The sequence below is a fragment of the Rousettus aegyptiacus genome, unplaced genomic scaffold (assembly GCF_014176215.1).
Source record: "Rousettus aegyptiacus isolate mRouAeg1 unplaced genomic scaffold, mRouAeg1.p scaffold_m13_p_3, whole genome shotgun sequence".
Lineage (NCBI taxonomy): Eukaryota > Metazoa > Chordata > Mammalia > Chiroptera > Pteropodidae > Rousettus > Rousettus aegyptiacus.
In genome coordinates this window covers 12,544,739-12,557,071 of record NW_023416306.1, presented here as the reverse complement: position 1 = coordinate 12,557,071, position 12,333 = coordinate 12,544,739, and the positions used below count along the sequence as shown (strand labels likewise).

Sequence of the window (12,333 nt, the reverse complement as noted above, 5' to 3'; positions counted from 1 at the left end):
CAACTCAGCTTCTCATTATGAGGACAAAGCCTCCCAAGAGAAAAAAAAAAAAAAGCCCACACAAAGAGAAAAGTAACAACAGAGATGGAAACACCTTGTGACAGTCAAACCCTTGGTCTCGTCATCCCATGCGAGCAAGTGAAACAATGCTCCAATTTTGCCTGAGCAGATTTGACTTCTGGAAAATGTCACCTTCAAATCCATTTGACTTTGCATCCTCTCTAGATAATACAATAATCGATCATTATAGGTAATGTTTATTGATCATTGTTTTATGTACTGATTACTGTTACCTTTCTTTATGAATTTTCTTACTGACTCCTCAAAGTAATCCTGGGAAGTTGCTATTAACTTCATTCCCATTTGACAGATGAGGATATTGAGACACTGAAAGGAGACATGATTTTGTATGTTTACTAATTGGCAGGGCCGGGAGTTAAATAAGGATGAGCTTGATGCCAACTCTGTGCTTTGAGCAAGTATACTCTACTTTCTCCCTCAAAGGTTCCTAAAAATCTGGACTGACCATCCCAGAGTGGCATTTAACTACCACCTACCTGGCTCTTGCCTACCCCAAGCAATCTCTCCAAGTTCCACGGACTGTCACTCCCAAGTGACATGATTCCTGTCCCAGGTCGGGTCCTTATCACCCTTCACCTGGGCTGGGACCTCCTGATTATTTCCTCAGATCCCAGTGCTTGTCAAAGAAAATCCATCCTTCACCTTATACGTGTCCTTTTTCTTTCTTTTGGCCAACTGGTGCTTTGATCATGCTTCTCCTCTGCTAGAAAATAAAATGTGAAAACATGTTTTGTACCAGACCGAGGTCCAATTCCTTTATAAGACATTCAATATTGTTCACAGTCTGACCCTAACCCACCTCTCAAGACTAATTCCGAGCAAGTCTCAACGATACTGCCTCTCATCCACTCAGGCTGAAGGAAGCTCTCATTCCCAATGTGCATCTCTCTCGCTGCTCTCTTGTCTTTTTCTCTTTCTCTGGCAGATCTGATTTTTTTCCCCCCATGATCTCACAGTTTCTGAGGGGGAGATCTAGAGCTGAAGCCCAGGTATCCTGATTCCCGGTATCTACTCCCTACAATAATTCACTTAATATTTTTTTCCACCTATTTACTGACAGCGTCGAGCTGTTGGATTTCTATAATTCTGTGTTTCTCTCTTTGGGGAAAAGGCATTAAAGATCTCTGTTAACATACAGTACCTGGCAGGACAGACACTATCATTTGTTTAAACCATGAGATCATTCTTTGTCATATAGGGGTACCTTTTAAGATTTTTAGGTGATGTGACATAGGATATACACATTTTAAAATATGGGAGAGAAATGCCTGGAATCTGCAGCAATTTCCAGAACAGACATTTGTGAAATGTCGGAGGAAGGGCCCACGGAACTCTATGTGAAGGTTACGGGAGCTTTGGAGAGAGAACAGAATGATGGAGAACGTATCGGCATCTTCGTCTTTTGGCCACTTGCTCCACAGACGAGTTAAATCCCAGGTTCAACATTTTCTGGGAGGATTTCTAGTTTCACTTTCTATCTGGTACAGAACTTCCCTTCACGCATCTTTGGAAGCCAAAAACCCACTCTCTCCGGCGGTTCCGGCAGGATGGAGCGCTCCCTGAGCCTGCATCCCACAGGGCAGGGGCCAGGGACGCCACTGAGCAGCTCCAACAGCTTCCGGGATGCACTGAGCCAAAATTAACTTCCCCACAACTCCAATCGCTGGCCTCATTCTGCCTCCGAGACCCACCGAACGAGCCCACTCTTTCTTCCACGCCGCTATAATTTTTCTAAAAAAGACATCTGAACATGACTCCTGTACCATTACATTTGAACTATGAGCCTTTCTCATCCTTTGTGGGCACTCTCGCCATCAGTTGCTCTCACCCAGGAACTAACTCTCCAATAAGAAGGCCTTTCTTGGACTGACGGCCATTAAAGGGAAGTAAATGTGCTGACATATAAGATCGCGGACAGGATGTTTTCTGGGAAGCTGTGGCCTCCTGGAGGTCAATGTGGGAATATTTCAGTTTCCGAAGATTAAATTGGGTTTTACTAATGGCTTGAATTTCCGGTGGATAGAGAGAGCGGAAACTAATGCAAAGGAAAGGGATTTCAATCAAAACCTTGATAGGCTCGCCCACCAGATTTAGCCCCAGATGGTGTGTGGTACCCAGCTGTCCTGCTGTTGATATCATAATCAGGCCCCCAGCTGAATTAGGCAGGAGATGTTTTAAATCTAATGCAAGCGTAATTAGGTGTTATATCATATTGAAGAAAACTGTTTGCTCGCAAGGCTCTCATAGAGCAAAAATCTTCCGGGTTTTCCCTTAATCTGTGCCACTTTAGTTACGTGGTCTTGAGCAGGTCATGTCCCCTTTTTTAGCCTCAGTTTCCTCATTTACAAAATCGTAATGATAACACTTGCCTCGCTTACCTGGTAGAGACTCTGAAGCCTGTACACCCTTCCAGCTCTTCTTCACCTGGTCAACCCCACTCTATCCTTCAAAATGTGTCTAAGACATCACGTCCTTTTCGTACAACTCCTGGAACTACGTGCTGAATTCTAAATTCCCTTCAGGACTGCATGGTCCCCAAAAGGAAAAAGCGCGTCCACCCTGTCTCTGTCTTCACAACTGCCTTTCTCAGTGTCCCGTACCCAGTGAGAAACAAATAAATATTTATTAAAAAGGTGAATATGCTTTAAAACTGATAAAAGTACAAAAATACAAATATAAGGGGACACATTTGAATGTAATAGATGTTTTTAGTGAAACTTCTTACAATAAGAGATGACCATTAGATCTGGCCATCTGACTCTCAAGGCACGCCAGGCTATTAAAGCCAGAGATCTCAATGGTGGCATTTAAGGTGTTCCTCCAATTTTAAGAGAGAAGGAGCCTCAAAAAAGATTATACTTAGATATTCATACATAGCGGATTTTAATCAAAATACTCTGAAAGGTGGAATGGGGAGGTAACGGCTTGATTTGTTTCTTTCCGATCCAAGATACCTGGCTGAATACCTGACTGAATGTCATTTGTGTGTCAAATCCCTTCAGCCACATCTCCTCCTCCAGTGTCAGCCACAGAGACCAGTTCTAATCTGGCTCCAACCAGCTGAATGCAGGTGCAACGTTATCTGTGACTCTGGGCGACATGCTGCTCATTTAGCTTCTTTGTCGCCGAGAAACGGGACAATCTTGGGAACCTTACGGGAGCTAAAATATTTGCCACCCTGAAGTGCAGGTGATTTAGTGACTGAGGGGTCACCTTTGACCGCTGGATGGATAAACACCTCCCTTGTTGCCCCTAAGCTGACAGTTCTGAGAGCCACATTTTAAGCTTTCAAAAGTTCCTAGTGAATTGGATCACCAGGCTACTGGAGCAATAGACAACTCAATGATGCATCTGTTATCAGTTATACCTCCTCCTCTAAACGCTCCCCAGCCCCTCACTACTGTTCCCTGGGATAATTACCTGTAAGCAAGCTAACATCTTAGGCTCACCTTTCAAGGGTATCCAGGATAAGAAACTTAGGGTTTGAATTTTTTCCCTGCTGATCCCCAAGTATTACAACTTAAAGCACTGGCCACTGGCTATTTTTTCTTTTGATTTGTGCATTTATTTTTATTGAGGTGAAATTTACATGTTATACAACTAACTATTTTAAAGTATACATTTTGGTGGGATTTAAAGAGGCCACAATGTTGTGAAACGAGCAGCTCTCTTTGGCTTCAAAAACTTTTCATTATCCCACAGAACATCACATTACCCGTCAAGTAATCACTCTTCATCTCTCTCTCACCATCACTTGGTAACTTCTAATCTGCTTTCTGTCTCTATGGATTTGCCTATTATGAATGTATCATATAAAAGAAATCATCTAATAGGTAAGCTTTTGTGTCTGGCTTCTCTCACTCAGCTTAATCTTTTCAAGGTTCATTCCCATTGTAGCATGTATCAGTACTTTGCTTCTTTACATGGCTGAATAATATTCCACTGTGTGGAAATACCACATTTTGTTTATTCATTCACCTGTTGCTGGGAATTTGAGTGTTTTCTCCTTTTGGCTATTATGATAATGTTGCGATAACCACTTAAGTGTAAGTAAGTTGCTATGTGGATACATGTTTTGATTTCTCATTGTCCTGAGGATTTCATGTTGGATATGTATTGAGGAATGCAAAGTTCTCAACTTTTAGAGAAACTGCACGTCTCTACCAACAAATTTTATCTGGCTGTATCTTGCCTTGTAATGTGAGACAGAAGCAAAATTCATGGCATTTCTAAGAGGTAGTGAAATGAAGACAAAGATAAATATGCTTCTCTGTGTCACACCTCACTTATTCCTGCCTTGAATTAGCAGAAATCTGGGAGAAGACTTCAGCCTTATTCAAGCCATAGAATTTCCCTTAATTGCAAGAGGCAAGGAGTCCTCAAGGGAATATCTGGGGTTACAGAAGTATAATCGAAGCATGTGGGGACAATGGTCCTATTGCTATGCATATAAGTATCAATGCCAATTGTAAATTCCAGGAGTCAATTTCACATTCCACCACTTGACTGCAAAAACAGTCAGCAAGTTATGCAAAAACACTCCTCTGAATTGAGCAACGCACAAGACACTTTGCAGAAGGGGTGTGTGTGGTATGAGACTTTCTTTCAAAGAGCTCACAGCCTGGTAGGGAATAGAGGACTCAGAAGTAACTGGACTACAAAGAAAGATGTTTTACGTTTCGTGAGATAGAATGAATGGAACACTGGACGCAGTCCACAGGAGGAGGACAAATAACTTCCTAGAGGAATTCTGAGGAATGAGAGACGATAAGATGGGGAGGGAAAAAAGGAAAGAAGAAAAAAAAAAGGGGAAGGAGGGAGAAAACAAGAAGTGAAATATAAGATCTACGGTGGTCAAGGAAAACTCTTAAGAGGCAGTAGACGGAAGAATAACGTAGGTATAGATGCTAATAGAAACTGGAGCCAAACGATCATAAATTCAAATACCAGCTTCTTCAACCATTAATCTTATGTCTTTGGATAATTCATTTTACCTCTCAAAGCCTCAGTTTTATTATAAGTAAAATAGGAATATTACCTACCTTGTAAGGTTGTCATTAGGAATGATTTGGATATTAAATGCAAATACTGGCACAGACTAATAATTCCTATTTCACTGACTATATTCAATAAGTGTAAGGTGTCAGATTTTGTTAAATGACTCATCCATCTACAGACATGTCATATGACATTTTTTCTCTTTAGTTCTATTGATGTGTTGAATAATATTAATATATTTCTTAATACTGAGCCACTCTTACATTATTAAAACAATACCCACTTGGTGGTGATACATGTCTTTAAAATGTTGATGTTAATAATTTTGCATTGATTGTAATAAGTAATATTAGTTTGTACTTTTATTTTTTGGTGCGATCTTTGCTAGATTTTGAAATAAGCATTATACTCCCCTTATCAAATTAATTTGGAGAAGTCCTTTAGGTTTCTATATTTTGCAATAATTTAAGTAGCTTTGACATAATATAATTTTAAAGATTTGGTAGAATTCAAATGTAAACCCACCTGTCCCAGTGGCACTGTATAAGAAACTTTGTAACTGCTTAAGTTTTCTAAGATAAATAAATGGTCTGCTTGGACTTTCTGAATTTTAGTTAAGTTGCAGTTTTCTTTTAAAAATATCAATTTCACCTGATTTTCAAATTTATTCCATGCACACTGATTCCTTGGGATTTTCTTTCCCTTAATAGTTATTTCCTCCTTATTATTTCTAATTTTATATATCTACAATTTCTCCCATCAATTTCTGTATTAGGTTTGATAGTGGCTTATTTTATTAACATTTTTTTTCAAAGTACCAACCTTGGGATTTACTTATTAAAGTTTTTATTTCATTAAATCCTACTTTCATTTTTATTAATTCATATTGTTTTCTTTTAGTTTACTTTGTTCTCATTTTTCTAACTTTATCAACTTGGGTATTTTCTTCATATTATTTTTATCTTTCTAATTTTATCAATATTTGTGTTTTATGCTTTGATTTTTTTCTCTGACAAATGCTTTAATTTTATCCCATAGATCTTGCATGTTGTATTTTAAATATCATTTACAAATAATTTTATAATTTTGTTTTACTATCCCCAAGTTCTTTTTGGTAACCATTTAATAATTGTTGGTGGAGAAAACTTCTTAAAACTTTTTATATAGATTCTATTTTTCTTGAAATCATCGTATGTATTTCTAATATTTGAAATTTATCAAGGGGCATATTGGTGTGTGTGTGCTTCCTAAAATATGGATAATTTCCTGAATATTTTATGCACATGTGAAAATAATTTGTACTCTGAGTTATTAAGATTCGGAGATTTATTTTATCGATTGTGTTGTTTAGGCCTTCTAATTTTATCAAATTTGTCCACTGCATGTGTCTTGGATTGAGTTAAGTATGTTAGATTCTTCTATTCTTTTTTGTATCTCCAAGGTTTCTTTCATGTTTTTGCTATTTTTGGATGCATAAATATTAATAACATCTCTATCTTTATTGTGCTTTACAGATTTTAGCATTATAAATATCTGTTTCTTTTAAATAGCATCAGTATAAATTTAGAGCGAACAACATCCCAGTTTGCCCAGGGATTTCCCAGGATGTGAGACTTTCAGTGCTAAAACCAGGAAAGTCCCAGGCGAAGTGGCCAAGTTGGTCATCCTACGTAAATTCTACCATTTAAGATATAAATATCATAAACTTATTTTATTTACTTATTTTCTCAGTAACAGCTTTTTTGATATATAATTCACATACCAAAAAACTTATCCATTTAAAGTGTAGAATTAAGTGTTTTTTAGTGTATTCACAAAATTGTGTAACCATCAATGCAATAAATTATCCATACAATGGAATATTACTTGGATATCAAAAGGACCAAAGGTGATACGTTAGTAACATAGATGAATCCTAAAAGCATTAAGCTAAGTGAAAGACAGTCACAACAGAGCATCTACTGTATTTATTCCTTTGACATGATATGTATAGGATGAAACTATAGACCAATAGCAGGTTAGTAGTTGCCTAAGTCAAGGGATTTGAAAGAAATAGGAGTTGGCTACTACTGGGTGTGAGTTTCTTTTAGGGGTAATAAAAATGTCCGCTGATTTATTTTTATTTTCATTTTCCTGGTATATCTTCTCCTGCCCTTTTATTTTATTTTAATCTGTCTATATATCATAGTTTCAGGGTTTACATCTCTTATTTATGGCAGAGTATGGAATCTGTTGTTAGTAAATCTAAATTTTTTAAATAGGTAAATTAAGCTCATGACATTTGATTTAATTGTTATATTTGCCCTCTGCTCTGTCATATTGTTTTATGTTATAAGTATTCTATCTTTTTACACATGGTCTTTCACAGTTTGGTCTCTTGTATTTATTTATAACTTTTTAAGCTCTTTGGCAGGGATGAAGTACTTAAGAAAACCTGTAAGTTTGTTCAAATAATACTTTTTATAAGACTTCTGGTATTCTCCTCTGGCAATTGACTATGGGTTTACTACTATGAATAATAATGAAATCTGCTGGCAATCTCTTTTTCACCATCTTCCATCACAGGACTGATTTGAAACGATATTCTTTTATTCCCAGGTAATAGCTATAAAACAACTATAAGCTTAATCTACTTTTCATGTGCTCTCCCCCTTTCTAAAAGTAGATGCACTGTTCCTACAATTTCAGAGTATATAGTTATTATGACCTATATTTCTCCCTTGTAACCATCAGTTACACTTAGTTCTACAGGTAGCTATATATTTAATACTCACCACAAGGCCTATGTTAATGAATCTCCAGTCATTTTAATTCTCTGATAGTTTACTCAGTAAAGGGTCTTGGGAACAATATTTCCTGAGTTCTTGCTTGTTTATAGTAGTTTATCTGCAGTCTTTATACTCGAAAGTAAATCTGGCCAGATTTATAATATATGGCTCAATTTTCTTTCTTTGGGTATCTTAAACGTGTCTCCTGACACAGTGTTGCTGTCAAGAAGTCTCATGCCCATCAGAGTTTCTTTCCCCTTTTAAGTTTCCTTTCCTTTTGCCTGAGAGCTCAAAGATTTTTTTGTTTGTTTTTGTTTTTTAAGAATGTTTCAGTATTGGTTATTCTGTGTTAATTTTTTTAGGGACACAATGTTCCTTTTCAATACGTGGTTTCAAAAAATTTTTTTTAATTTTGGGATATTTGTTTGAAACTTTTTATTATTTCTTTGGTTTTCTTCTTTGTGAATTCTTATGACATATATGTTGTTCTTTATCACCTATTTGTCACTTTCTCTCTAATCTTTTTCTTTTGTCATTTGTTTGTTTTTTAATTCGCAGTCATTTTTTTTTATTAGTTTCAAGTATATAGTACATTGGTTAGACACTTACGTAGTTTTTTAAATGATCCCCTAATTGCTCCTTCTCTCCTCTGGTTTTCCACTTAGCCTACACACACACACACACACACACACACACACACACACACACACATTAATATATATAATAATATACATGTAATATTTTAAGTTTACTGGGGTAACATTGGTTAATACAATTATATAATTTGTAGGTGTATATTATAATTTGACATCTATATATTCTATTGTGTGATTACCACCCAGAGTCCAGTTTCCTTCAGTTACCATATATATATATTTGATCTCCTTTACCCACATCATCCTTCTCCAAGCCCCCTATATTTGACCCCCTTTTGTATACCCCTTCACTCCTCCCCCACCCCCTACTCTCTGATAACCACTAGTCCATTGTCCGTGTCCCTGAGTCTCTGTCCTGTTCATTTGTTGCTTTTAGGTTTATATCCCACATATAAATGTTATCATGTGATTTTCAACTTTTTCAGTCTGGCTTATTTCGCTTAGCATGATTATCTCGAGGTCCATCCAGGTTGTTGCAAATGGTTGAAGAAGCTGGTATTTGAATTTATGATCGTTTGGCTCCAATTTCTATTAGCATCTATACCTACGTTATTCTTCCATCTACTGCCTCTTAAGAGTTTTCCTTGACCACCGTAGATCTCATATTTCACTTCTTATGGCTGAGTGATATTCCATTGTATATATGTACCACAGCTTCTTTAGCCATCATCTATCGTAGGACACTTTGATTATTTCCATGTCCTGGCCACTGTGAGTAGTGCTGCTATGAACATCGGTGTTCAAATATCTTTTCGGATATGGGTTTTCAAGTCTTTGTGGTAAATATCCAGTAGAGGGATTGCTGGATCATATGGTAGACCTATTCTTAGTTTTTTTTAGGAACCTCTATACTGTTTTCCATAGGGGCTATACCAATTTGCAGTCCCACCAGCAGTGTATGAGGGTTCCTTTTCCTCGCATCCTCTCCAACATTTGTTATTACTTGTCCTGTTGATTATAGCTATTCTAACAGGTGTGAGATGGTATCTCATTGTGCTTTTGCTTTGCATTTCCATGATAGCTAGCGATGTTGAACATCTTTTCATATAGTTGTTGATCATTTGTATGTCATCTAGGGAGAAGTGTCTGTTCAGGTCCTCTGCCCATTTTTTGATTACAGCATTTGGTTTTTTGTTGTTATTGAGTTGTATGAGTTCTTTGTGTATTTTGGATATTAGGCCCTTATCAGAGGCATCGCTTGCAAATATATTTTCCCATTCGGATGGTTGTCTCTTTACCTTGTTGACAATTTCTTTTGCTGAGCAGCTTTTTAGTTTGATGTAGTCCCATTCATTTACTTTTGCTTTTACCTCTTTTGCCTTTGAGGTCAAATTCATAAAATCCTCTTTAAGTCCAAGGTCCTATGTTTACTTCTATGCATTTTATTGATTCCGGTCTTATATTCAGGTCCTTAATCCATTTTGAGTTAATTTTGGCGTATCGTGGTAGACGACAGTCTAGTTTCATTCTTTTGCGGTGGTCTTCCAATTTTCCCAGCACCATTTATTGAAGAGGCTTTCCTTTCTCCACTGTATGGTTTTGGCTTTTTTGTCAAAAATTATTTGCCCATATAAATACGGCTTTACTTCTAGACTCTTGATTCTGTTCCACTGGACCATGTGTCTGTTTTGCTGCCAATACCACGCTGTTTTTATTACTATCACTTTGTAGTATAATTTGAAGTCAGGCAGAGTGATGTCTTCAGCCTCATCCTTTTTTCTCAGTATGACTTTGGCAATTTGGGGTCTTTTGTGCTTCCATACAAATCTGATTTTTTTTTTGTTCTATTTCTTTAAACAATGCCAATTGAATTTTGATGAGGATTGCATTAAATCTATATAATGCTTTAAGTAATGTGGTCATTTTAACTATGTTGAGTCTTCTAATCCAAGAACAAGAATATCTTTCCATTTCTTTGTATCTTCTTTGATTTATTTTAAAAGGGTCTTGTAGTTTTCATTATATAGGTCCTTCATGTTTCATTAAATTTATTCCTAAATGTTTTATTCTTTTTGTTGCAATTATTTTTAAAAAAGTATTTTTTCCACTTCTTTTTGTGACACATTATTAGAGTTTAGGAACACTATGGATTTTTGAACGTTGATTTTGTATCCAGAGACTTTACTGTATTTGTTTATTGTTTCTAGCAGTGTTCTTGTGAAGGCTTTAGGGTTTTCTATATAGAGAATCATGTTATCTGCAAATAGTGAGTTTGACTTCTTCATTTCCTATTTGGATGCCTTATATATCTTTCTCTTGCCTGATTGCACTAGCTAGGACCTCCAATGTTATATTGAATAACAGTGGCAATAGTGGACAGCCTTGCCTTGTTCTTGATCTTAGAGGGAAGGTTTTTAGTTTTTCACCATTAAATATAATGTTGGCTGAGGCTCTGTCATAGATTGCCTTTATTATGTTAAGGTACTTCCCTTCTATACCGATTTTGTTAAATGTTTTCATCATAAATGAGTGCTGTATCTCGTCGAAGGCTTTTTATGCATCTATTGATATGATCATGAGATTTTTATTTTTTAATTTGTTTATGTGGTGTATAACATTAATTGATTTGTGTATGCTGAACCATCCCTGTGTCCCTGGGACACAGCAACATATTAAAAAGATTATACACCATGATCAAGTGGGCCCACTTGATCATGGTGTATAATCTTTTTAATATGTTGCTGTATTCAGTTCGCTAGTATCTTATTTAGGATTTTTGAATCTGTGTTCATGAGAGATATTATAGTTTTCTTTTTTTGTCATTTGTTTTGATATTTAAAATTTTACTCCTTTTCACTTTTACCTTTTAAGGTATTTTCTGCTGTTTTTGCTGTTTTCATTCACTCTTGTGTTCGTCCCAGTTTAATCTTTATTTCTGAGACGAGTTTTTTCTTTTATTTCTAATTCTTTCTTGAGTTCTATAACTTCATTACTAAGTTTTCCTTTTATGGATCCATGCTTTTCTTTCATTTCCTTATCAACATCTTAATTTCTTTTAGTACATTTTGAAATATCAGGCTAGTTTTTTATCTGTTTGGTAGATATGTTCTTAGGGTGTGTTTTTATTGCCAATAGAGATATTATTGTCCCCCGTACTCTGTTTTCTTTATTAATACATTTGAATGGGGCTCAAACGTGCTTCTTTTGCATTACCTATTCCTCTGTGAAATTAGTTTTTCCGAACTTTTGCGAGGAATAAGTGAGTCAGGACCGATTTTCCAGCTTCACGGCTCTAGAGCACTCCTGTTGCTTCATAACGTGCCCTGGACTTTCTGAGAGCTCCTTGCTTTCCTTCCACTTGTACCTGATCTTCTCTTCCTTTTGCCCTATCGTCTCTGTCCCGATTAATCCAGATTCTGTTTCTAGTAGTTTTTCGTCCATGTTAGACTTTGTCCTAGAACAGAGCTTAATTAGATCCTTTACGTGTTTGCTGAGCTCACGCTATGCCAGCCCTTTGGGACCTGACTGGGGGCATCTGCATGACTGCGAATGGAAGCATGCGAAAGCCCAGCAAAGCTGCTGCTCCCAATCCTTCTACCTGCTTCCTCTCGATTATCTGGGGGAGATTTGGCTCTTGTCCTGTTTTTAAGGGCATTGGAAAATCTGTTGCACCCTTTTGCTTCCTCCCTTGCCTGTTCTGAGACGATGTCGATCAGTCGATCACAAAGCGATAGTGTGTCATCCACATCTGCTCATAATTTGAGGTTTGGGCGAATCTTGATAACTTGCTTGTTTGTTTTTTAATAGATGTAGTCAGTGGGTTTTTGGTTTTGACATCCTCGCTGTGTTTTCATGGAGGATTTAGGGAGATGTAAAAACCATATCATCAA

General features: G+C 36.7%; 1 protein-coding gene across 1 annotated transcript in view; it reads right to left on the bottom strand.

Annotated features, from left to right (window-relative positions):
• Window positions 1–12,333, bottom strand: part of BRINP1 (BMP/retinoic acid inducible neural specific 1) — a 582,603-nt gene that overhangs the window by 348,328 nt on the left and 221,942 nt on the right. The window lies entirely within an intron of this gene.